Here is a 25902-nt window from a genome sequence, read left to right on the forward strand (position 1 = left end):
TGGCTAATACTGGAAAAACATACTCATGCTCATTCCAGTATCAGAAGCATATCCTCTCACAATCTGGGCTTGCAAACCAATCCAAACCTTTATACAAACCTTAGGAGAAACTCTTACATTTATCCTGGTTACTACTAATCATGGATTACTATTAACCATGGATAACACCCATGCAGACAAAATGCAACATCACTATAAAAGCAAACAATTGAAGAGAGGAGAAAATTTGCAGGGGAGGGGGGGGTTGATCCTGTGGGTCTGCAATATACTTGCACTCTCCTAGCCAAGGTTAGAAGAACGTCGCCATGGTTAGGAGCTTGGGGCTTAGAGCTCGGTTAGAGCCTTTTTGGTGGTTGCACCCAATTTATGGAACAGCCTCCTCTGTGAGGCTCACCTGGCTTCATCACACCAAGTGAAGACCTTTTTATTCACTCTGGCCTTTTAGATTTTGATTTGCAAATTTGATTTTTAACTGATTTTAAAAGAGTTTTTATATTGCTTTGTATTGTATTTTGTATTCCCTTTTGGTCTGTTATGATTTAATGTCTTCTGTGTTTTTATTTCATGTTTTAATGCTGTGTTGTGAACCGCCCAGAGAACAATTTGTTATGGGGCAGCTAAGAAATCACGTTTTTATTATTCTTATTGTTATTGCTGCTGCTGTTGTTGTTGTTGTTAGGCTGAGTGCTACTACCTGGAGCAAAATCACGCAGGTGCACTGCTATGTATATGTTCTTAGGAGTAAGCCTGTTGATGGGACTTACTTTTGAGTAGACATACCTACAACAAGACATACCCAAGATCATACTCCCAGTCAACTAGATAGTGGAGGAAGGATTTTAGTGCCAATACAGGAAATCAGACACAGCAGTGCTGGTAGCCACACAAGTTGTGTTTCATTCCAGTTTTATGTTATAAGGTACTAAATGGTGGGAATCACATAAATCTTGCCTCCTCCAGAAGAGGAGGCTGCAGGGGACTGGATGGTGTGCTTGATGGATGCACTGTCTTTAATGCACTCGCCTCTTTCCTAAGGGATCAGGAGTTTGAATTTAGCTAAAAGAAAATGAGCTGATTCTCAATTGATGACCTTAAATGTTCATAAGCAGAAAAGACTTGGATCTGTTACATGGAAATTAAGCATTGCTCCAGTCACCTGTGGACCTTGCCAATTATTCTAAAGAAGGAGGTTGCGTTAATGGACAGAGGAGTCCAATGTTGAATAATACTTTTGAGGCACCATTCCTCTTTTCTGATCCCTCCTGTCTGTCATAGTCCCTCCTGCATAGGAACACAGGAAGCTGCCATAGGTCCATCTAGCTCAGTATTGTCTACACAGACTGGCAGCGGCTTCTCCAAGGTTGCAGGAAGGAGTCTCTCTCAGCCCTCTCTTGGAGATACCAGGGTGGGAACTTGGGACCTAGATGCTCTTCCCAGAGTGGCTCCATCCTCTGAGGAGAGTATCTTACAGTGCTCACAGATCTAGAGACTATTCACACGACTGCAGAAAATCAGGCTAGCCTCCGCGAGCCCAATTTTCTGCAATCGTGAGAACCACTGGGCTCGGCCATAAGCCCGGTGGTTCTTGAGCGTGTAACCTGCTCAAGTAGCCCGCCCCTAAAACTGGGTTTGCGGAGCGAGCGCTCTGCAAAGCCAGTTTTTAAAATTGTGAGTAGCTGCGGTGCAGCTCCGCGGCGCGACTACTCACAAAGAAACCCCCGGAGGGGAGGCGAAAAGCCGCCTCCCAGCTCCGGGGGTCTTGCCAGCATGCCCTGCATGATCGCGCAGGGCATGTCCCCGCTCCCCCCAGCCCCTGCCGGCTCTGTCATGGAGCCAGCAACCGTGTGGGTGGCCGATCCCACCCTGCTCGTGTGTGGGGAGAGCGGGCTAAGCCCGCTCCTCCCACTCACTCTCGCAAACTGGGTCTCACTGATCGTGAGACCCGGCTCCTGGTCTCCCATTCATATGCAACCAGGGTGGAACCTGCTTAGCTAAGGGGACAAGTCACGCTTGCTAGCACAAGACCAGCTCTCCTCCCTGTATGGCCATAGCCATACAGATCTAGGTTTAATCGAGGTTATTCTTACTGACTTTAACATAATTGTGTGAACCCATGCCAAAGCAGGAATCTCAGATTAATCTCAGGTCATAAACCACCTTTTATGCACAGAGAGGCAGTTAGCCTGCCCCACCCCCCACCCAGCCCAAAAGCAATGATTTGGTCTCACCACAGAGGTTAGGACAAGAATCAACAGTTTTGAATATACAGAGATGTAGTGAAACAGTAGGAAGAGTTTTCCTAACTCTATGGCCTGGTTCACACAAGTGATCGAATCTGGGTTTAATGTGGGTTGCTGATAATAACGTGACTGTGTGAACCCACAGAAAGGTGGTTTGTGATCTGAGATTCCTGCTTTGACATGGGTTCACCTAATTATGCTGATGTCAGCAAGCATAATTTGGATTAAACTATGATTTGAATGATTGTGTGAAGCAGGTCCAAGTGTGTTTCAATGCTAGGAGAAGTCATGGAATGTCCTTATATTGAGGAGGAGGAGAACTGGTCGTGTGGTACCAAGACCACTCTTTCTCTCGGGAAGAGACTGAGAGCTGGTCTTGAAATAGTGAGCATGAATTGTCCCCTTTGCTAAGCAGGGAGCCAGGTCTCACGATCAGTGAGACACGGTTTCTGCTCATGATCAGAGAGGGAGCCCTGGGTGGCTGGATTGGCTGCCCACACGGTTGCCGGCTCTGTCCAGTATGCCCTGCGCAAGCACGCAGGGCATACTGGGGAGACCACCGGAGCCGGGAGGTGGCTTTTCGCCTCCCCTCCGGGGGTCTACTCGTGAGTAGCTGCGGCTACTCACAACTGGGAAGCCCAGGTTTGCAGAGCGCTCGCTTTTTTGCATTTATTTGCTTGTGTACATTTATAGTCCACTCTTCCTTCAAGGAGCCCAAAGCAGTGTACATGGTTCTATTTACCCTCAACAACAACCCTGTGAGGTAGGTTAGGCTGAGAGAGAAGTGACTGGCCCAGAGTCACACAGTGAGGTGATTCTCACGATCGCCAAAATCGGGCTAAGGGAGCCTAGCCCACTTTTTGGTGATCATGTGCTGCAACAGGAGCTGTGCAGCTCCTGGCAGCAAATCTTGCTAATTCCCCCTCCCCTTAGCCGAGGTTAACAGAGTGAGTGCTCCATTAACCTCGGCGTTTTGCTTGTGTGTTGCTGCAGCATGTGGTGCAGTCTAAGCTCTAGCCTTGATGCCTAGCTTGAGGGTTTGCTGAAGACAATGAGCAGCTGTGGGAAACAGGATGCTGTACTAGATGGACCTTTGGTTTGACCCATCACAGCTCTTGTTATAGTCCATGTGAAGAGGGTCGACATTCAGCTGGGGGATGTTCAAAACATTTAAGAAACTGCGCTAAGAAAAGGATGCACAGCAGGGGTAAGGTGATCTATTGATCATCTTCCAATGTTAATGATTCCAACGCAAAATGATGACGTCTTCCTCCTTTTCTGCACCCCATTCAAAACTCTCATCTGCTGGTGCTGTGAGATCCCATTGTGCCTGGAAGCAGCAAGAGACGATCTTATGCATTTCCTTTCCCGGTACCTTGATAACGTGGAACATTATGTAAATCGGGAGTATGAGTCTATTCCTGCAGATGCAGAGGAGCGATTGGGTATAAGGAATCACAAAGCCTTCTCTGACAACCGAGGCTCAATCAATCTGGCAGCTCTATCAATGGCCTCAGGATGGCTGCCTGATTGACAGCCAGCAGATGGTGGAGGAATGAGGTTGTCAGTGGAGCTGCTGATTGCCCCTGAGTTGTTTGTAATGACAGAAAACAAAGAATGGCTGCCCAGGGTGATCTCTTGTTTTACAAGCTAGGCACGAGACTAACAACCACCATTCCTTATAGAACCACTTAGCCAACAAGGGACTCTCAGGAAGGGAATGGCTCTCCTCTTCTCAAATGCAATGCCGTTGTAATCAGAAGCATGGATCTATTTTGCATTTTGCCGCAATGTACAGGTCCCGTTGCAGAATTGTCAGCCTGCTGGAGCAGCGATTGTGAAGATACCACTGTTCAGATCTCACTTCCAGCCTTGATCTTCAGGTGTGGCCTGGAGGAAAGTACAGAGCTGTGATCCCCTGTGAAAATACAGAGATAATAATCCTTACAGGGATGTTGTAAGGATTCAGAGAACGGCCTTACATATACAGAGAACCTTACATATGCAGAGAACGACCTTATAGGAATATAAGAAGCTGCCTTCTACCGAGTCAGACCATTGGTCCATCTAGCTCAGTATTGTCTACACCAGGCTTCCCCAAACTGTGGCCCTCCAGATGTTGCTGAACTACAGTTTCCAACATACCCAGCCACAATAAGTTGTGGCCAGGGATGCTGGGAGTTGTAGTTCAGCAACATCTGGAGGGCCGCAGTTTGGGGAAGCCTGGTCTACACAAACTGGCAGAGTCTTCTCTGGGGTTGCAGGCAGGACTCACTCTCAGCCCTACCTTGGAGATGCTGCCAGGGAGGGAACTTGGAACTCTGTTGCCAGATTTGGCTTTTTTAAAGCCAAATTTTGGGTTCCGGCCCATTTGACTCACAAGTATACCCCTGAGGTTCTGGCCACCCTGACTTGGAACTTCTGATGCTGTCCTCAGAGCAGCCCCATCCTCAGAGGGGAACACCTTGCAGTGCCCACACATGTAGTCTCCCATTCAAATGCAACCAGGGCAGACCCTGCTTAGCAAAGGGCACAATTCAGGCTTGCTGCCACAAGACCAGTATGTGAGATCACATAAGAAAAAGTCAACATGAATGTTGAAATTGCCACTGAAATTCGACTGACATGGAATTCAAGGAATTTGGAAGCACTTATGAAGGAATTCAAGAGTTTGGGTAAGACCCATGGGTAAGGCACAATCATAATGAATACTGAATATTATTATTGTTGTCATTTCATCAGTTATCTGTAGACTGTCATTATGTATATAAGAGGAATGTGTGTGTGTGTTTTCTAGTTCAATTTAGGTTTACTGTAGCAAAGAAAATTTAACCAGGTTTTATGTTTGATCTTGATGGCCTTGAAATATTAATCACACACATGGCCATTAATTATTTTTAAAACCAACTTTCTTCAGAAAGCGTATTAAGAAATAAGTTTTTAAAATTGTTAGAAAATGGAAAAGGGAAATATTTAATTAAGCAAGATGTTCCATGGCCAATCGAAGTAAAATTAAGTCATGGTAATGTGCGCAGCAGATTTAATTATTTGTAAATATGGTTAATGAATATTGCTCTGGGCAGACGTTTTATAACCCTAAATGTTTTACTGTCATGGTTGGCTTTAAAAAAAAAACTCTTCATGGATGCCATCTTCATTCTGATAATTTCGCTGCTGTGTAATTTATTAATTGGTCAGTTCCATTTGTGATACTCCTGTCCAGAGTTATCGTAGGGACAATTAATAATATGCAGTATTTGTATAGTACTTTTGAGTACTTAACATATGTTAGGCTTGTTCACTTGAACATTAACTGGGTAAGTTAGATCACCCTGTGAGAATCATGATCACCCTGTTGTACTGTTTTTGGTGAATCCATTCCTTGATCCAGGCCAGCTTTTGAATGGGGCTTTACTTACTTGTATTCCAGTCCTGGAGTAGAGCTGGGGCTAACATACAGCCAGCAGCAAGAGCATTGAAGGCAAACTGCATTTGCCTCTCTGGAAATAATATCTGTTTCATTAAACTGTTAATATACCTGATTCCACTCCACTGCCTTGTCCTTGAGTACCACAACTCTTTCCCTTGGATTCTACACCTATAAGGTGAGTATCATTATCCCAATTTTACAGAAGCTGAGAGGAGGCCACTAACTTAAGGCCACCTATTGAGTTCAGTCTGGAGCTAAGATTCGAACTGGAAACTCCTTGATTCCTTCCTCTGTTCCTCAGCCACTGTGTGACACCAGCTCCAAGTTCCCTCCCTGGCATCTCCAAACAGGGCTGAGAGAGACTCCTGCCTGTAACCTTGAAGAAGCTGCTGCCCGTCTTTGTAGATAATACTGAACCAGATGGACCAGTGGTCTGACTCGGTATAAGGAAGCTTCCTATGTTCCTGTGCTCCAGAGGTCTCCATCTTTTCTCCCTTGCCTCCCCTTATGCCTAGGACTGCCTCCCAAAACATTGATGTGATGCCCTCTTTTCTACTTCCTTCAGAAGCCACCGTTCCTGTGAAGCCTTGGGCACACCTCCCCGTCCTCTACTGTAACAAAGCCTAACTATCTTATCATTGCTATATGTGTATATTCAGCCTCTGTTTATCTCTGCTTCCATTTCCCTGTCTCCTGTGTGTTGAGTTTTAGCTTGGAGGCCTGGCCTCAGGGCGAGGGCTTGCCCTCTTGTACTTTGTAAAGCATCGTTCGCGCTGACAGCACAATAATAATAACGATTTTGACCTACCTTCGGAGAGTTGGGTAAATATTTCTGTGAGGATGCCTGGGAAGCACTTTGAACATCCCAACCCACTCTATAAATGCTAAGGAGTATTATATTATTATCTCCTCATTATCAGTTGTGTGGAGAATCGACTGATAAGATATCAGAATGTCATCCAGAAGTGGCACCGTCTCTGGTAAGGCATGCTGTGTGGAAAGAGAGTTCAAAGGAAAAGTGATACCACTTTGTAATGCTGATATTTTGCTGAGTTATTTATTTTGAGACAGGGGAAAAATATTCAGAGCTCTCTAAGAGTGAATAGAGGTTTACCAGTCTGGTTAAAATGATGATTAAAACACACACACACACACCAGAAAAAATGGAAATAAATGTGTAGTCTCCCCCTGTTTATTCCTGCTTTAAATTCTCTTTTTCTATTATTAAATTTTAGATTGGAAGATGTCAGGAGTTCAAAACTTCCAACCACAGAATTCCCATCATGTCATCTCTAGCTTGAAGGTCTGTGAAAAGAGATTTTCACTTGGCACCTGGGAGAAAAAGGAATTGGCAGGCTTCTTCACATGATTATTTTGAGGTAGTTAGGAGCCCAGGCAAGGTGGTACTGCAACCCATGAATGTCACCTCATCTGGGGTCTCCAAACCCAGCAAGCAGACAACCACAGCTGCTGAGGGTGCTGGTGATGCAGTTGCAAGCTGCAAGCCCTGTCCCTCCATGAAAGGTCCCCCAAGGTCCCAGCATGCTTTGCACTGCCAGCAGCCTGGAAAAGCTTCATGACATCAGTGACTGCCCTCCTATTGGGCACAAAGAAACAGGAGACAGATGCAGCTCTATTGAAGCTGCTTGGGTGGGAGGGAAATACATGAGTGCTGATTGTCACTGCCTACCCTGATTTTAGCAGCCGTGTGAACCAGCCTAGTGTCAGGTAAGCCTGTTTATTTATTGATTTGATTTGTATACCACCCTTCCAAAATGGCTCAGGGCGGTTTAGGGACTGAGTTCCAAAACTGAGTTGAAGCTAGGTCAAAAGAGAAAATTAAATCCATCTACTTGAATGAGTGACATTTGAACAATCGAAGGGCAAGCAGAAAATGAACCGGATGGTTTGTGGGGAAAACTGACATCAGAAAAATGGGTATTCCAAATGGAAGCCGCTCAGGAAGTAGTGAAATTCAGCAAGTGGACTGAATAAACTTCCAGCTGAACCAAAAGCATGGGAGATCTTGCCTCTCCGAAACACTTCCTAGCTTAATTTTGAAAACCAGGAGATTTTGAATCAAGTGTGAGGAGTTGATGACCTGCTGACTGGCAATCAAAAAATACTTACTGAGGTTGAGGTTCCTTTAATGCTGTTGTGAGGGGATATCAACCATTGACACAATGCAGGAAGATGGGGGAGGGAGAGTGCTTTCTTAAGCACATATGTGATTCTAAGTAAATCTGAACTGTTGCCTGGGAAATGTTTGCCAATTAAAAAAAGAAAGTCCTACAACACAATCACAAGATGATATGTATCATATGGCCTCCTGGCTGTTGGGGATGTGTTTTGCTTTGCATAATTGAATACATTTGCAATACCTAGAATGTGTGCAGCAGATAAGAAAAATCCTATATACTCATGAAGAGGAATCACAGAATCACACTCTTTTGTACACTTCCTTCCCCCCAAGTGGTGGAGATTCTGGCGGAGCCTCTACAAGGTCAGTTTCCTTGGAGGAAAAAGCACTGGGGGCTTCATGGCCAGGATCCAAATGGGTACATGTGGGTTCTGGACTGGCGTGCAGTGGCTGTTAGGCTTCTGCTTGAATTAGCCCCATGAAAAGCCCCTTCCCCAAATTGAAGGTCCTCTGGAGTGGGCCACAATAAGACCCATGGGCCTTCAGAAGGACAGTTTTACCTTCTCACTGTGCATGAATTCGTGCTCGCCTATAATTTCCTTCCAATACTTTGCAGTCAAGGGGAAATTTAATTACTTTATTTTATTTTATTTGTCAGATTTGTACACTGCCTCAAACTTTCATCTCTGGGCGGTTAACAACAACATAAAACAAGTTTAAAATGTACACAAAAATCTTAATCTAAAAATCAAAACAGATTAAAACTTTAAAGATTTTAAAAAGCTGGGAAAGCTTGGGTTTTCAAGTGCTTTTTTAAAATTGTGAGAAATGGGGAGGGTCGTATTTCAGAAATGAGGAAATTGTAGTTCAGAAATGAAGAGGAATACAAAGGTGTGGGTCTTTTCATGGGGAGCCATGACACCAAATATCTCAACATTTGAGGTGCAGGGATTGTGGAAAATCAATCATGGTCAACAAGAGCCAGCCAATGCGAAAGGCAGCAGTGCCTGAGTGAAAGGAAGAATCCAAGTGGATCAGAGCCATTATTCCAAAGGTAAGTAAATGCATCAAAAGTAGGGCCGGAAGTCCCATCACTCATCTCTGGCCGCTCACTGTTACAGTGGCATTTGTCTGAAGAGGCAAACGCCATCGGCATGATGGCAGGTGCTTCCATGATCAGGAGGCTGGGTTGCCCCAGGCTTCAGATAATGGAAGCACCCATGTTCACACAGACATGGTGTTCCCCACTTCAGGTGAATGGAATCTTGTGGTAGCAAGCATGAACTGTCCCCTTTGCTAAGCAGGGTCTACCCTGGCTTGAATTTCAATGGGAACCATGTGTGGGCACTGTAAGATATTCCCCTCGGGGGATGTGGCCGCTCTGGGAAGAGCACCTGCCTGCTTGCATGCAGAAGGTTCCAAGTTCCCTCCCTGGCAGCATCTCCAAGATAGAGCTGAGAGAGACCCCTGCCTACAACCTTGGAGAAGCCACTGCCTGTCTGTGTAGACAATGCTGAGCTAGATGGACCAATGGTCAGACTCAGTATAAATAAGCTTCCTATGTTCCTGTGCTGTAACCATGAGCAGCACACTACTGGGGGTGAGTGACGGGCCAGGGGCAGGACTCCCAGCCCTACTTTTGACGCTTCTGCTTGCATTCAGCTTCTTCAGAATTATGTTCAATCAGGGCTCTAGGGGTAACTCTTTCCCAGATTGGTGCTAGCTCTGCATGCAAGTGCTGAATGTAGAGAAAACAAAAGCAAGACTAGAAAATGTGTTCCCTGTAAGAGGGATTCCCAGATGTTGTTGACTACAGCTCCCATAATCCTCAGGCAAAACTATTGCAGCTGGGGATGCTGGGAGTTGTAGTCAACAACATCTGGGAATCCCTTTTAAAGGGAGCCTTGGTGTCAACACAGGGCTGTGTGGCTAGCTGACTCACACTAATTCCCCCTGTGCCTGAGTTCAGACTAAAGGCCTAATTTGGTACTCCAGAAATCTCTTAGCCACATAGCCTATCAGTTCTACAGTGCTGCAATTGTTCTCTTGAAGAAGTTTGATCTCTCACCTTGGCAGATGGGTATGAAGTGTGAATTGTATCCCAGGTGCTTGCCGAAGAGTAAGGGTCTGCTGGTGCCAGGCCCACTAATGTTCTAATTCACTACACATTTAGAGTTTGATCACTGCTACTATTCCATGCTAGCAAGCACAGTTCTTCTTCTTCTTTTTAAATGAACAGGTGTTGCTGGGATAGCTACTCAGAGCTCATTCCCAGCTTCATCCCTCCAGCTGTTTTGGGACGACAACTCTCAGCATCCCCAGCTGCAGTAGCCATTAGTCCAGGATTCTGGGAGTTGTAGTCCAACATCTGCAGGAGGGCTGATATTGTGTAGTCTTGCTCTAGCAGATTCACTCCAGGGCCCTTTTTGTGCCCCAAAGGACACAGTACTCATTCAATTGAGACAGTAATTGTTTTCAAATGAGATTCTAATTTGCTGGAAATTTTGGCTTCAGGCTAGAGAAAGGAAATAGGGTTCAGGTGGAAGGTGACAAGAAAACCAGCTTAAGAGGACTATCTCAGGTGATAGCCATGGGCAGCCCAAAGTATCACAGCAGCTAAGGTAAGGCACCAAGCCCCCCTTCAAAGCTGGCCATTGTAAACTCTGAAAGTGGTGTGGAAGGCAAGAAGGAGAGAAGGTTGTCAGCAGCCACCTCCTTTCTCCTCATGCTTCCTGCCAGCTTTGCAAGGAGTGTGAGGATTAGTACTCCTTGCAAAGGTTGCAAGAATGATTAAATCCTAGGGATGTGCAAATTGATTTGAATTCAAATAGATCCTATTCTAATCTGGGTGATTCAAGTGATTCAAATTTGAATTTGAATCACCCCTCAGAAGGGCAATTTGATTTGAATTTGAAACAAATATTTGAAATTCGATTTGAATTTTATTCGAGAGCCATTTTGGCACCTTTTAAAAACCATTCAGGCCACTTGATTGTTAAAAAAAGGCACCAAAACAGGGTTGAATTGGTTCAAATTTTATTCAAATTCTAATTGAATTTTTGGAACAAATTCCAATCTGATTCAACTTCAAAATGAGTTTTTGGAATTCAATTTGAGTTTGAAATAAATTGAAAAATTCATTTAATGCACATCTCTATTAAATGAGCCATTTTTGGAAGTGTGGTATATAAATTAAATAAATTAAGTTAAATTAAAATTAAATCGGTCCTGGAGAGCTATCCCAATGGTGGTGGCAGGGACATCTTGCTGTCACTCCAATAGTCTCCCACCTGAGGTGACTGCCTCACTTTGCCCCATGAAAGGACTGCCCTTGAAGGTAAATACTGGAGCTAGATATGGCATTCCATCCAAAGGCAGCAAGTAGTGAAGAAAAATCAAGCTAGCTAAAAAAGATGACTCCTTTTTGTTAATCTTGGGCTGCATTGCTTCATCTCTAGACAGAGAAAAGGGAGACTTTCCTTTTCTTTCCTTTTTTAAAGAAAGAAAAGAGGCCTCCCCTGAGTCTCCGTTGCTGGGAATAAATACCCCTAGCTCTGGAAACAAAATTAAACCTAACAAAATCCATTTCTTTTATTGGTGTATTCATTCTTTTATAGCTTTAGAGCTTATGTTAAACGAATCCAAGTCCAACTGCAGTCAATCTATTGCCGTTTGCTAATGCGGGGGGACATATTGAGAAGATTATTGGCAAGTCTCGAAGGTTCTTAGATTCTGTTTTTAGCTTTATATTAACTACACAGAACTGCTAGGATCCTACCAAAAAAAATAAAAAATTAGGAACAGCAAAATGTCAACTTCAGAATCAAATGAGAGGGCCTTCTGTTCAGGGGGTGAAATCCAGAAGTATATGGGTCTGTTAAAGATCTCAAGGGTAATGACGTTTAGCCCACCAAGATAGAACTCATCCTAAAAGGCTGCCATATCAGCAGTCAGTCATATCAGTTTCGACCCCTTGGCTGAAATTGGGCTGCCCCACTGTAATCCACGCCACCTAATGGTGCAGCGGGGAAAGGACTTGACTAGCAAGCCAGAGGATGCCGGTTCAAATCCCCGTTGGTATGTCGGGCAGCAGCAATATAGGAAGATGCTGAAAGGCATAATCTCATATGGTGCGGGAGATGGCAATGGTAAACTACTACTACTATGACGATGGATATTTATATACCGCCCTTCAACCAAAGTTCTCAAAACAGTTTACATAGAAAAATGAAAAATACGTAAATAAGATGGTCCCCTGTCCCCAAAGGGCTCACAATCTAAAAAGAAACATAAACCCCTCCTGTATTCTACCAAAGACAACCACAGGGCTCTGTGGTCACCAGGAGTTGACATCAACTCAATGGCACACTTTACCTTTACCTTTACTCCACACATTCCAGCACAGCCCACTGGCCAACTGAACTAGACAATGTACATTTACTGCTCCATAGGGATGAGTTAAAAGCCCCTGAGGAATGTTGCTAGTCATAGCTGAAGTTTTTATCTAAAGCAAGAGTAGGTTGTATCTAATAAATTACAAGAGAGCAGATTCAGGCTAGACATCAGAAGGAATTTGCCAACTCTAAGCACCGTTTGATAGTGCAACACTGCCTCATGCATTGAAACCTACACTATGTTCCTGGTTGGGGGAGATTGCCTCTTGAATGCCAAATGAGGATCTGGCTGGATGAGAGCCCCAGCAGCTCACATGCTCCATCCACTCAGGTCCTCTAGCCAATCAGATTGCCTCAAATGCTGCATTAAGAAGCTGGGGTGGGCCAAACAAGCCACACCCAGGACATACCTGGGTGAGCAAGCTGCAATACAAATACAAAGTATATAAATGAAAAAAAGGAAATAGATGTTATGTTAATATTTTAATTGCTTTAATGTTATGTTTTATGTTCAATTTTAAATGGTTTGCATTTTGGATGTAAACTGCCATGAGCTGTTCCAGGATGGGTGGCATATAAATGAAATAAACATACATACATACATACATACAAACATACATACATACATGCATACCTACAATAAACAATATTACCAGATTATTGTGACTTCCATGGTCTGTGTCCTTTAGCAGATGTTAGGGCAGTTCACACAATTGTCATTAAGGTAGGAGAAGACTCCTATCCTAACATGGGAGCTGGGTGCACTCCCGATTTCTGTTCGTGTGTTAGATAAAAACAAAGCCGGAGGCAAGGAATTTGATCATCAGTCAAGCCCCAGCTGGGTAGGACAATTTCCCTACCTACCTTGTTCAGAAGCTGCAGACTGAATCTGGGTAGGAAGCCCTTGTCCTTTAGGGTTGTGCTTGAATCACCGTCGGCATGGTGTTGCCGACCACGTAAATGGGGCCTACGGATGCCATGTGTGGGCTGGTACTGCGCAGGGGTACTTGGGCTGAGCGCCACCCCAGCAGGAAGCTGCATGGAGCGGTGGAGAGCAGGTGAGGACCTTCTCTCCTTTTTCTTAAACCTCCCACTACCCACTCCCAACCAGGGCTCGAACCGGTGTTCGAATCACGATTCAAGCACTCCTCTATTGTTCTTCCCAGCTGGGGCTTGACTGACAATCAAGCAACCTGCAACCGACCTTGTTTATATCTAACACGTGATCAAAAATCAGGTGTGTAGCTAGCTCTCAAGTTAAGGTATGAGATTTATCTTACCCTTGTATCGATCATGTGAACTTCTCTGTTATCGTCTTGGCCATAGCAATTTAGTTGTTGCATTTCTATGATTCTGCTAGCTGTCTAGTTTCTTTTCCCTTCATCCCCATGGGCACATCGCACTTTGGTGACTGCTGACCCACAGCTCTGACACAAAGCAGGACCCAGCTTGAAATCTGTCAAGCCAAAGCGACGTTTATCACAAGCTTGCTGTTTCTTCAGCGTGGTCCACCGTTGCGATACAAGCCATGAACGAGCCATCGGCGAAGGCATCTTGAAATCACATTGATGTATTCTGGAACAAGAAGGAGAAACAGGGAGCAGCAGATGGAGTTGGAATCAAACTCTTAAGAAGGAAAGATGGCGTGTTGGTAGCGTCTCGAGTTAGAGGAGAGAAATGAAGGGAAAAGATGCTCCAGGATTCTCTGGACCTGATGCTGCTGCCATTAAGACATCTGCTCGTTTAATATGATTTTCAAAATGTTTCCTTTCTACAACTGTTGCTCCTTCTCTAGGCTTTTCTTTCCCTCGTTTCAAACTGTAGGAAAGGGGCATTGGGCCCTTGACCACACTTTCCACAGGTGTGCAAAAAGTGGAATTGGAAGCACCATCAACATGCTCTCTGATATCTAGCAAATTAACAGGTGATTTGAAAATAGATACAGTGCCCAGTGGATCAATAGACATGTTCCTATTACACAATTCACATGTACAAGTGTGGACCCACAACAAAATGTTGCAGTATACCCCAGTATATATGGGTTACCTGGGCCTGTGCATGGTGAAAAAAACCAAAGCTGGCCACAAATTAGGAGTCACAGCTGTAACTTGAATCTTACTTCATATGCAAATTTTATTTTTCACAGTATTCACAGTTGTTGTTGGGTTTTTTGGCGGGGGGGGGTCCTGGTGCTTAGTCCCAGCTCCATTTCATCCTGTTGTGACTTCTCGCTCTTTTTGTCCAAGCTCATCCTACCAACTCACCACCAAGTTAAGTTAGCTCCACCCACCTGGTTGTCTGTTAAGTGCCCTCTGAATCCTCGAACATTCCTCTCTTTTGAGTTGGCACCCTTAGATTTTTTATTTCTCCAGATTTTTGTGAAACGGATGTATCTGCAGATTACCCTAAATCTGCCAATACCTCGCTCTTGCCTGCACATGCTCCAGTTATGCACCCATACAGTTCATAAAATTTCCTTCAGAAATTGATATTTCTCAGGCTCATCACAGATATTTAGCTTCTGAAGCTGTGGAATACTGATGTCATGTTGGGCCATGATATCATAGGTCCCACCACCATCTTCAGTGAAGTACAAACCTGCAATGGCTAGTCTAGGGTTTTGCGGACGACCTGACTTGCATTTCCACTAATTCCCTGTATGCAGCTATTCTTCTACTATTCTTAACTGCTCCCTTCAGAGGAAGTTTCTCCACAGGTCCAATGCATCTTGGTGTTTGAAGTCTTAAGCACTTGAGGATTTATCATGCTTAGAGTTGCACTGCATCATAGGTTTGTGGTCTTTGAGCTGTGTATACCCTTAGCCAGTTCTCATGTGCATAGTTCATTCTAGGTAACACCTGATATTACAGGTTTGAGTGAGCACTACGTAATGATAATGGATGTCTGTATAAGGGGCTAGAAGAGGAAACCTTTCCAGTGGATTATTTTCTGCGTCATTAATGGGATTTCCTGCATTTAACCAAAGTGATCCCCAGGTGTTCTTTAAAACATCAAGAAGGATATTCTCCCACTTCTGTTTTAAAAAGAGGATATTGAACATTTCCATGGGACAATGGAAAATGCTCCATTAGATCAGTGCCAGGCAAGGACGCCCCAGATGTTTTATTCTAATACAAGTTTCATACTGTCCTGACAAACTCGCTTAGCAAGAAAAGATTCTGCACATGTGACAAGTGCAAAGGTCAGTTTGTAGCTGGCCCATTTAAAGAAGATAAGTGGGAAATTTAGATTCTAGTCCTCAGTATGGAGACATGCACCTTCCTAACTAATTAATTAGAGAGCACCCTTTCTGGCTCACTCCTCAACAATTATCCAGACAGAGAGAAATCGTGCGTAATCAAAGGCCGCGGAAAGGTCTCCATATATTTTACATTGGTCATCAAATACCATGAGACATTTTTTCAATTTGTAGCCAGAGATGGGCTGTTAGGTTGTAGCCAAATAATGAGTAAAATAAAGAAAAGGACATTCCTGCCATAAATTTTATCGTGGAAGGGAGCCAAGATGCCGATGTGGTTGATCCTCTCCTTGGAGTTAGTCGCAAAAACTAGGATAGATTTATCCCTCTGCTGGCATAAGATCTGATGGGAGGACAAAGGAGAATTTAATTATGCCTGGCTTTGTTGACGGGGGAATGTTAGCCTAAAGTAATGGTTGTGGTCTCCTTGCCCCCAAACAGAAAGTCAACTTGGAGGGGTACGAGTGGAGAGTTGCAAAGGAAGACAAGTGCAACTGCAATACTTAGAGCAATAAGCCAGAACAGGGCTGGAGGCAGAGGGAGAGAATGAGGAGCAACTTAAGGGGAAGAGAGCTGTCTTATGGAAGTAAGCATGAATTGTCTGCTTTGCTAAGCAGGGTCTGCTTTGGTTTACACTTGGATGGGAGACTGCATGTAAGTGTACGACATTCCTCCTAGGGGATGGGGCCATAGCTCAGTGGTCGAGAACGTCCCAGGTAAAGCTGGGAGAGTCTTCTGACTGAAACCTTGGAGAACTGCTGCCAGTCAGTGTTAACAATACTGAGCTAGATGGACCAGTGGTCTGACTCAGTACATGGCAGCTTCCTATGTTCCCAACTCCTCAAGTTCTTTGCGGCGGGGAGGGAGGAAAGACATTTTGGGTATTGAAGATATGGGTTATTAGGTTTTGTGGGGGAGTTACATAAAATTAGGGGGAACTCATCAAATTCTAGGGGGGATCTACACCCATGAACCAGAGCGTTAGTTTGTTCATTGGTGCCCTCCTCTTTCTTGCCATAAGGAAGGTCACAGACTCAATCCCTAGACTTCTTAGAGAGCCAGTGTGGTGCAGTGGTTAGAGCCAGGGTGTCCAGAACCTAAGGGGTATACTTGTGAGTCAAATGGTCTATAACCCAAAATTTGGCTTTTAAAAAGCCAAATCTGGCAACAGAGGTTAGAGCAGGAGTGGGTCTCCAACTTGGAACTTGGGTCCCCAAATGTTGAGCTATAACTCCCAGCCCATGATGGGAATTGTCGTTCAACAATGTCTGGAGACCCACTTTGGAGAACCCCTGGGTTAGAGTGTTGGAGTAGGACTGGAAAATTCCAGCTCTGCATCCCCATTTAGCCATGAAACTCACTGGGTGGTTTTGGCCAGTCACTACCTCTCAGCAGAACCCACCTCAGGGGACTGTTGTGAGGATAAAAGGGGACAACCGATATGCACCACCCTGAGCTCATTGGAGGATGGACAGGATATAAAGGAGGAGGAGGAGGAGGAGGAAGAGAATTGTTATTTAGTTAAAGATGTCTAGTAGCAAGATTGGAATGACGGGGGAGTTACATACCTGAGATGCTGGAAAACTGGTGGTGCTCAGATGAGAAGGCACTGGGCTAGATAGATCCAGAGGTGTACCTAGGTAATTTTGGAGCCTGGCCCTAAAGGCCTTTGGAAGCCCCCCTCCCCTGCAAATTAAGCATCATCATGCTCGGCCGGGTGACCACACCACCTGGGACGGACTAAAGAGGATTTGCGGGGCCTAGGGGCTATGGAGACCCTGGTCTCCGGCCCCAAAGTCCAGGAGTGAGAGCGCCTCTGGATAGATCAGTTGTCTGACTCAGGATAAAGATGTTTATAGATGCCCACCCATATATGTCTCCCCACTGTATGTCCAACACTCTCTTCACTGCAGAATCACCAGAGGACATCTGATTTCCTTTATGCACCACGACGGCATTGCCCACACTCCTCCACATCCGCCAAATCAAGTGTGGGTTTCATCCCCCCCCAAAAAAAACACCCCAACAACAACCAGGAGAGGAGTTTGAGCAAAGGGACCTGGGCAGGAACAGGAGTGATAATATGATCGCCAGACCGCTCCCACTGAATTGCTACTGTTCAAGGGCAGTGGAATTTCTCTGGGTTGCAACCTGGCAATCCGGCTTGTACTGGCTTTGATACGGTCAAAGGTCGGGTTCACACAGCCATTTGAGTCTAGGTTTAAGGCGGGTTGTCGCATTAGCATGATTGTGTGAGCCCCCAACAAGGTGGTTTATGGCTCAAGATGAATCTGAGATTCCCACCCTGGTGGGAATCACACAATCATGCTAATGTGGGCAACATTCATTAAACGATTGTATGAAGATAGCTTGTACCAGACCCATAGCCGGGGTGTGTGCGTGCAAGGGGGCCCCCTAATTTTCTCTCCCCCCCAAAAAAAATATCTTTGGCAAACAAATAATTTTCAAATAACTGAATGTTGTTTTGCACTTAGGACTGATAGGGGAGAAATCAGTTGCCCGTCCTACTCCCCCACCCCCAACATTTAGGCTGTCTTGTACTCACTGAAAGCAGCAAACGGGGACAGAATCCTGTTTCAGGCAAAATAACTAATTACAGCAGAAATCTGATTCCACCCCTCCGTAAATAGATACGCTTACCTGAGTCGAACTCTTACTGTTACAGTCTTTAAAGCGCTGGGAAATCAAATGGCATCTATTGTAGGCCTCTGTGTAAATAGTTCCTATAATTCTCTGGCTTCTCTGTTTTATATTTTAAAAAAGCATTATGGGCCACAGCTTTGCACAGATCGCCCTCACAGAACAATAGCTCAGGTATGTGGCTAATTGCTGGCAGCCATGTCCCCTTAGAAGCTTTTGAGCAAAAAAGATCTCTGAACTGCACCACTTTTTGATGCAGTTCTTATTCATCCTTTCTTCATTTATAAGACAAATAATTTTGAAGATGTATCTAAAATTACTTTACAACCTTTTAATCACTGGAAACTGTGTATAATTACTCTACCTGCACTCAGGTGCCAAGAGATGCTGTGAAATACTTGGCTGCTCAACATGTGTGGAGAAAATGCTTCAATTCTAGATTAATTAAAGAATTTTTTCCCCCCTATTCCTGTCCATTAACAGCCGCCATGCTTTTGCTATGGATGGTCATTATTACAGACAGAAATAGGAACATAAATTTTTGGATAATGAAAATGTCAGCCAGAGGAGCAGTCTATCATACTGTGTGCTGATACGGCCAGACCCTTTTTCTGCTGTCTCGCATTTTTTGCTTTGTTTCTGAAAGACTAAACTGGAAAAGCAAAGCACCCCCTTATTTATAGAGACCTGTGAAACACACTTTGAAATGAGGCAGGGCTGGTTTCCTTATGTATGAAACTGGCCCCTTTAATTCTATGGATTTCTGTCCTCCCGTACACCGACACCACACGTTCCAGGTGCTTATCCACCAAGTGGATATGCCGTTTTTGCAGTCTGACCCTTTGTCGTGCATTTCCCGCTTATTATTATTCTTCGCAAAGACTGACAGGATAAAGTGGATCTAAGCAATAACACGTGGGCCTGAATCATTGGCATGCATATGACATGCATGTTGTTAGGAACATAGGAAGCTGCTTTATACAGAGTCAGACCATTGGTCCATCTAGTGCAGTATTGTCTTCACAGACTGGCAGCAGCTTCTCCAAGGTCACAGGCAGGAGTCTCTCCCAGCCCTATCTTGGAGATGCTGCCAGGGAGGGAACTTGGAACCTTCTACATGCATGCAGGAAGGCGCTCTTCCCAGACTGCCCCCATCCCTTAAAGGAATATCTTACAGTACTCACACATGTAGTCTCCCATTCAAATGTAAACCAGTGCAGGCCCTGCTTAGCAAAAGAGAGAATTCATGCTTGCTACCACAGGACCAGCTCTCTTCCAGACCAGAAATATGAATGCTATATTGCACATCTTTTTGCCTTTTTGCACATCAGCATTTTTTTTCAAATCTGGCCGTATTGGCTGACCTACAGAACAAAGACACACCAGTCCAGTAAGAGAGCAGTCAAATGGAAGTTCCCAATTATGGGTGCAGTGGAGAAGATGCTATTTTTGATGGTACCCTCTGTGCCTGCCACTGGAAAATATGTCCTCAAGGGTTATGCAGCCCTCGGACATATTTTCAGGTGAGATCGAGGGCTTCCTGGGGTTTGTTCATTGTATCAATAATTGGAGAAGGTATCAATAATTGCTGCTTCGCTGCTACACTGCTGCAGTTAGTTGGGAAGTTCTGTTAGGCTATTCTCTCACTGAACCAGAGCATCCTTGCTCTGGATGCTAGCCAGTGTTTTCAACCAGCAATGGGTGACTTCCCCTCAGCTCACATTGGACTAGCTCATGAAATAAGTCAAGGTATTACTCACGCACTCACCTAGCTCAGTGTTGTCAATGTCTGCATAAAAACATAAGCTACTTAATCAAGGGCAACTCCAGAGGCGAGGAAAGGGTGGAAAGTGTTCCCCCCAAAAGTAGTTTGCCTCCCCATCTGCCCCCCCCAATTTCTGTTTCAGAAATCAAATATGTGGGACCCAGCTCACTCACCCATAAATGCACTGAGCTCTAAATGTTCTGAGCTCTGTGTATCCCCTCAGGTTCCACCCCCAACCCCCCCCCGATGCTGCCTTTGTACCAGAGTTGCCAGAACCTAAGGGGTATACTCGTGGGTCAAATGGGCCGTAAGCCAGAATTTGGCTTTTTTAAAGCCAAATCTGGCCACCTAGCTTTGTACCTAATACCTAGTCGACCATTGGTCCTTCTAGCATTATGGTCCAATAACGGACCATTGGTTCATTGTTGTTGTTGTTGTTGTTGTTATTATTTTATAAGCTCAATATTGACTCCACTGACTGGCAGCAGCATTCCAAGGCTTCGGGCAGGAGTTTTTCTCAGCCCCACCAGAAGATGCCAGGGAGTGAAACTTCAACCTTCTGCATGCAAAGCAGATACTTTACCACTGAGCTGCGGCCCCATCCCATTGACTGGCAGTGGCTTCCCTGGCTTTCAGACAAGGAGGTCATTCACACAATCAAAAACTGTGTTTTATCTGGGTTTGGGAGCTGTGTGTGCTCCCAGTTTTCAGTTGTGTGGAAGCAAGGCAGGAGGAAAACCTGGGTAGAAGTGATTGTGTGGAAGCAAGGTAGGAGAAAAACCTGGGTAGAAGTAATTGTGTGGAAGCAAGGTGGGAGTAAAACCTGGGTAGAAGAGATTATGTGGACACAAGGTAGGAGGAAAACCTGGGTAGAAGTGATTGTGTGGAAGCAAGGTGGGAGTAAAACCTGGGTAGAAGAGATTGTGTGGAAGCAAGGTAGGAGAAAAACCTGGGTAGCTTTTCCTCCTACTTTGCTTCCACACAATCACTTCTACCCAGGTTTTACTCCCACCTCACTTCCACACAGTCAAAAACTGGGAGCACACACAGCTCCCAAACCCAGATAGAACACAATTTTTGATTATGTGAATGACCTCAAGGAGTCTTTTCTCTGCCCTACATGGAGATGAAACTAGGACCTTCTGCATGCAAGACAACTACCACAGGGCCACAGGTGACACTGTATTGCATGCCTTTTGCTCCTAAAGGAAATCCACTGACCCTCCCACAATGGTCCTCTCATCTGCTCATAGAGCAATCTTTTCGAAGCTGAGATGTCCAACATCTTTCAAATTCTGTGTTCTACCTTAACACATGATGCTTCCTCTATCATGGTGTTGAAATCAAGGTAGGTAGAAAACATACCCTTTTGATTTAACTTTTACTGCTTAATGAATTTAGTGTTTGGATTATAAGCTCCAGCGGTGTTTCAGCTGTTGATTAGTTTTATTAGCTAAAGCACCTTTTGATGCATGGCTTGAAAGGTGCTATAAAGATAGTCTATGGTACGGTTGTGCAACTATAAGCGAAGCGACATCGCTTGAATATTCATTAAATCATTAAGTAATAAAATGATATGGAAAGAGATATAGTTATGAATAATCCCCCCAGGGAGGAAATCTTCACTTTGGGAATTGTTGTTCATTTATTTCTTTAAAAAAAAAAATCAAGAGCTATCAAATGCAAATCTCTGATGACTTTCCACTTTCAAGGCATGGAAGCAACAAGCGGAAAAGAGGTGTGAGGTGGAGGAACGGATGCCTTCCTATGAGCTTGTCGTCAAAGGTGATCCATTTTGATAATCAATTGAGGGCTGCAGGTTTGTTTGTTTGTTTGTTTGTTTGTTTTAAAAAATGCAGCTTTTGACCTTTGAGTAATTGTGGAATTTTTAAAAAGTTGGCTTTCCATATCCCTTTTTGATTGGTGTGCAATGCATACTTGCCTGTATGCATCTATATAGAGCAGTTCGCCCATTTTTCTTCTTAATCAGGCAAACAATGCACATTCCAAACTCATGTTTAAAAGATCAGCAGTAAAAGTGTGTATTGCCAGCACACATATCTATTTTTCTGAATTAACCAGAACCTTGATTCTTCTTACCTGGTGCTTTATCATAATAGCAGAAGAGGCAGGAAGGATATCTCCTCCACATACATAGTGAAATGGCCAGCTGGATGTGGTCAGTACAAAAGGCGTGGCGCGCACACCTGAGCAAAACCCCATTCTCAGGTTCAATACCCAAAATCTCAGTTCACTGACTTCAGCTAGGGGTTCCTTCTCTACTAGGGACCTTGAGAGTTGCTGAGACATTGCTTTTCTTTAAGAAACTGAAAGCAAAATTAAAATGGTGATTCCACATGGGCACCATATAGTGTTATATTATCCAGCAATGTCCTTCTCCATGGTTAAGTTCCTTCTGTAATGTTGGTCGCATTTGCACCGAACTGCGGGTCCACTCCCCACCCACCCCACTCTCCTGCCTGAATTCAGACATAACGGAGAGCGATCTCTCTGCAGTCAGGGAGACAGCGGAGAGGAGGGAAACTGGCTGTACGGGCTTCCTTCTGGCATGAAGGACAGCCTGCACAGCCAATCACAGCTGGAGAGAGGGAGGAGCTTCCTCCCTCAACTCTGTTTGAAGGGAATACAGCCTGCGGCTCCAAATTCTGAAGCAACACAGGCTGTGTTTAACTTTGAGTTGGGGTGATGAAACTCACTACAACCCATGGGTACAAATTGAAGTTTCAAAAACAAAACCTTGGGTCAGTCACCTCATGGAACTGGGGTTTCCTGCATTCAGACATCCCTAAGAAAACCTCTGCCTCCTTAAATTCAGGCTCCGCATTATGTGTGAATGTGGCCATTCACTGGCAAAGTCATTCTGCAAGGATCCCCTGTAACTTTGATTAAAACCTTCCTGCTTGCAGGTTCTGCATCCCTGACAGTCTTTTCTGTTTTGCACAGCTCAGGCGATAGTGATCAACTGCCCTTTAATTAGTCAGTTTCCCTTTCCCATAAAAGGCTTAGTTGCTGGCTATTCAAGATGGCACCCTTCAGGAGGCTGGTGAACCCTGCAACTCCTGCTGCTCCATTGAGATTCCACAGGTGGTAGCAAAACAGTTTTTAATGCCCTCCAAATGAATGAGGAATTCCAAAATGAAATAGGGTGTCCTGAATGAATCCTATAGGGATGTGCATGAAACGTGATTCGAATACCGAATCGCAGCACATGCTTTTAACACAGAGGAAAGCAAGTCCATACCTGCTCCTCCCCTGCTCACCACCACTTCCTTAATTGCACGCATGCATGCACATGTGAATTGTGTTTAGACTGTGAATTAGAATTAGACTGTGAATTGCCCAGGGACTTGCGTATGGGCCAGTATAAAATTGTGTTTCTTAAGCAAGTAAATACATAAAATAGAGCATTTGCTCTGCATGCAGAAAGACCCAAGTTCACTCCCTGACAGCATCTCCAGGTAGGGCTGGGAAAGACTCCTGCCTGAAACCTTGGAGAACTGCTGCCATTCAGTGTAGAAGATACTGAGCTAGCTTGACCAAGGGTCTGACTTGATATACAGCAGCTTCCCATAACCTGTATTTTAAACAAATGAAATTGTAAGTTATGAAAACAAGTGGAATTCTGAAACAAAAATTATTTTGCAATGTCCCCACCAGTTGACATCTCTTTGCGATTCTGGAGCAGTTCTGTGGATGGTCCAATAGATGTCAAGGTGAGAATTCACGGGACACACGCACACACGCACACACACACACACACACACACCCTGCCAAGTTTTCAAAGGTTCTCTTTAGCTTCAGTCTTGATATGTGTCAGGAAATTACAACTTCTGGTGACTTTGTGATGTTAATATATATATATATATTGCATGAATGTAATCTTGGGAGAATTATCAGGTGCAAATCTCAACTACATGGTTGGCTATTTGCACATTACAAAGACGAATATTCCTGCCATTTTCTAGCTGTTCTCAATGCTCGTTTTTTTAAAAAGCACACACACACGCACACACACACACACACACACACACCCCAAGAGACAAAACATGGTCAGTGGCCTTCAGAGTAATCCAGTGATAATGTTATATTCCTAGTAAAACAGTGACACCTTATGCCCACTGATGTTAAACTGATCTATTGTTCATAGTTACTGTAGGCATTTCTTGAGCACCATTAGAGGGGAAAGCACAGTCCTTCATGAGCATGGGCCATAGGCCATTGGCTATCCCTGTGATCACTGCCCATTTCGAAGAAGGCATCATGTGAGCCCTGCTCGGTTCACAGTGTCTCATTTCTAGGTGGTGGAACTTCAATTCTTACTCAAAATCAAATGTGACTTTCCTAAAGGAGTGTTGGAAATCAACCCTGAGATAATGATTTTACGTATATATGCGTATAAACTTACTAAACAGTCCCAAGCACCCTACAATTTGCAGACAGCCCACTTACTCTATAAAGAGTCCATCTAAATGACCTTATTTTTATGCATACCACCTGCACATGATTATAACCTGCGACTCTGTATAACCTGTCAAAAATTATAATTTATGTTTTTAGAAATGGTTAGCCCATGGACCTGTATTGCCCACACTGGTGGCCACTGACTGGGAAGTGCAGGGTCATAATTGTCTTTGGTAATACAGAAACAGACACCTTAAGTGGCACAGTGGGGAAATGCTTGACTAACAAGCGGAAGGCTGCTGGTTCAAATCCCCGCTGGTACTATATTGGGCAGCAGCGAAATAAGAAGATGCTAAGATGCTGAAAGGCATCATCTCACATTGTGTGGGAGAAGGCAATGGTAAACCTCTCCTATATTCTACCAAAGAATACCATAGGGCTCTGCGAGCGCCAGGAGTTGAAATCGACTTGACGGCACACTTTAATACAGGAACACAGAAAGCTGCCTTCTATTGAGTCCAACTCTTGGGCCATCTAGCTCAGTCTCCTGCATAGCACATTTCGGGCACACACAAAATACGTTTGCCAGGCTCTCAGTCAGGGGCGTAGCTATAATTGGGCAAACGGGTTCAAAGCACCTGAGCCGTGCCCAATCAGGAGCCACCATTCGCGGCCCTGACACGCCCCCCGCGTCTGATGTCAGACACGGGGGCAGTAGTTTAGTTCCCGAGCAGGGGCCACGCGGCCCCTTCACGAGCTAAACAAAGGCTGGTGCTGCGCTCCTGGCTTCAGGGGAAAGTTGCTCCGCGCAGCCCCTTCAGCAGTTAAGCTGCTTCTCCCGAACGGAGCCTCAAGGATCCGTTTGGGAGCCAGACCACGCCCCCCCGTGTCTGATGTCAGACACGGGGGCGTGGCTATCGCCTGTGTCTGATGTCAGACACAGGGGGCAGGGCTATTGGGGTGCCCGCCGCGGCCGCACACGGGCCACTGGTGGGCTAGCTCCGCCCCTGCTCTCAGTATAGCCATCCACCTTCTACTGCCAAAGGAGGTTGAGATGGCCTCAGAGTCCTCAGCTGGGGGAGCTTTAAGGTTGACAGGCAGGGCTTGTTCACCAAGCCTAACTTGTTCACCAGCCAAACCCTAGTGTGGCTACCCACAAGGCTCAGTCAGAGTCTCAGGGCTCTGTCCACACCAAGCCCTCCTCCTCCTGCACTGGTACCTCATCACTGGCTGGCTCTCCCTTCCATAGCTCCTGACCGCTGGGGCAAGTCTCACGAGATCTCGCCTTGCGATCTCGCGAGAGCCGCTCCTGATCCTGCGAAGCGACACCATCAGTTGATGGTGAGGAAACATCACCCTGCAAGGGCCAGCGTGGATGCCTCAAGGTGGGCATATTGTCGTCTACTTCTCTCCCCACCGAATAGGGCCCTCCCTGCAGGACCCAGGTTGGGGAAGCCATCACATGAAGCTCGCCATGCTTGAATAGAGCCCCTTGCATGTACAGCCATACCCCTGGGGGCTCCGTCCAGGTTTTCCATCCATGTGCATAGGTCAGGGGGTGGAGCCTGTCCCTGTGTGGTGTCTGGAAACT

General features: G+C 45.1%; 2 long non-coding RNA genes across 2 annotated transcripts; one reads left to right on the forward strand and one right to left on the reverse strand.

The window, feature by feature from the left end:
- Window positions 1-3508: 3508 nt before the first annotated feature.
- On the reverse strand, window positions 3509-10006 carry LOC128334572 (uncharacterized). The gene is made up of 3 exons (XR_008311324.1): window positions 9879-10006; window positions 6479-6660; window positions 3509-4158 (listed from the first exon to the last, which is right to left on the reverse strand). It is a non-coding gene; the product is annotated as an uncharacterized LOC128334572 (long non-coding RNA).
- Window positions 10007-10238: 232 nt separating this feature from the next.
- Window positions 10239-14352, forward strand: LOC128334573 (uncharacterized). Its single transcript, XR_008311325.1, has 2 exons — window positions 10239-10431; window positions 13630-14352. It is a non-coding gene; the product is annotated as an uncharacterized LOC128334573 (long non-coding RNA).
- Window positions 14353-25902: the final 11550 nt, after the last annotated feature.

The sequence above is a fragment of the Hemicordylus capensis genome, chromosome 9, assembly GCF_027244095.1.
Source record: "Hemicordylus capensis ecotype Gifberg chromosome 9, rHemCap1.1.pri, whole genome shotgun sequence".
Lineage (NCBI taxonomy): Eukaryota > Metazoa > Chordata > Lepidosauria > Squamata > Cordylidae > Hemicordylus > Hemicordylus capensis.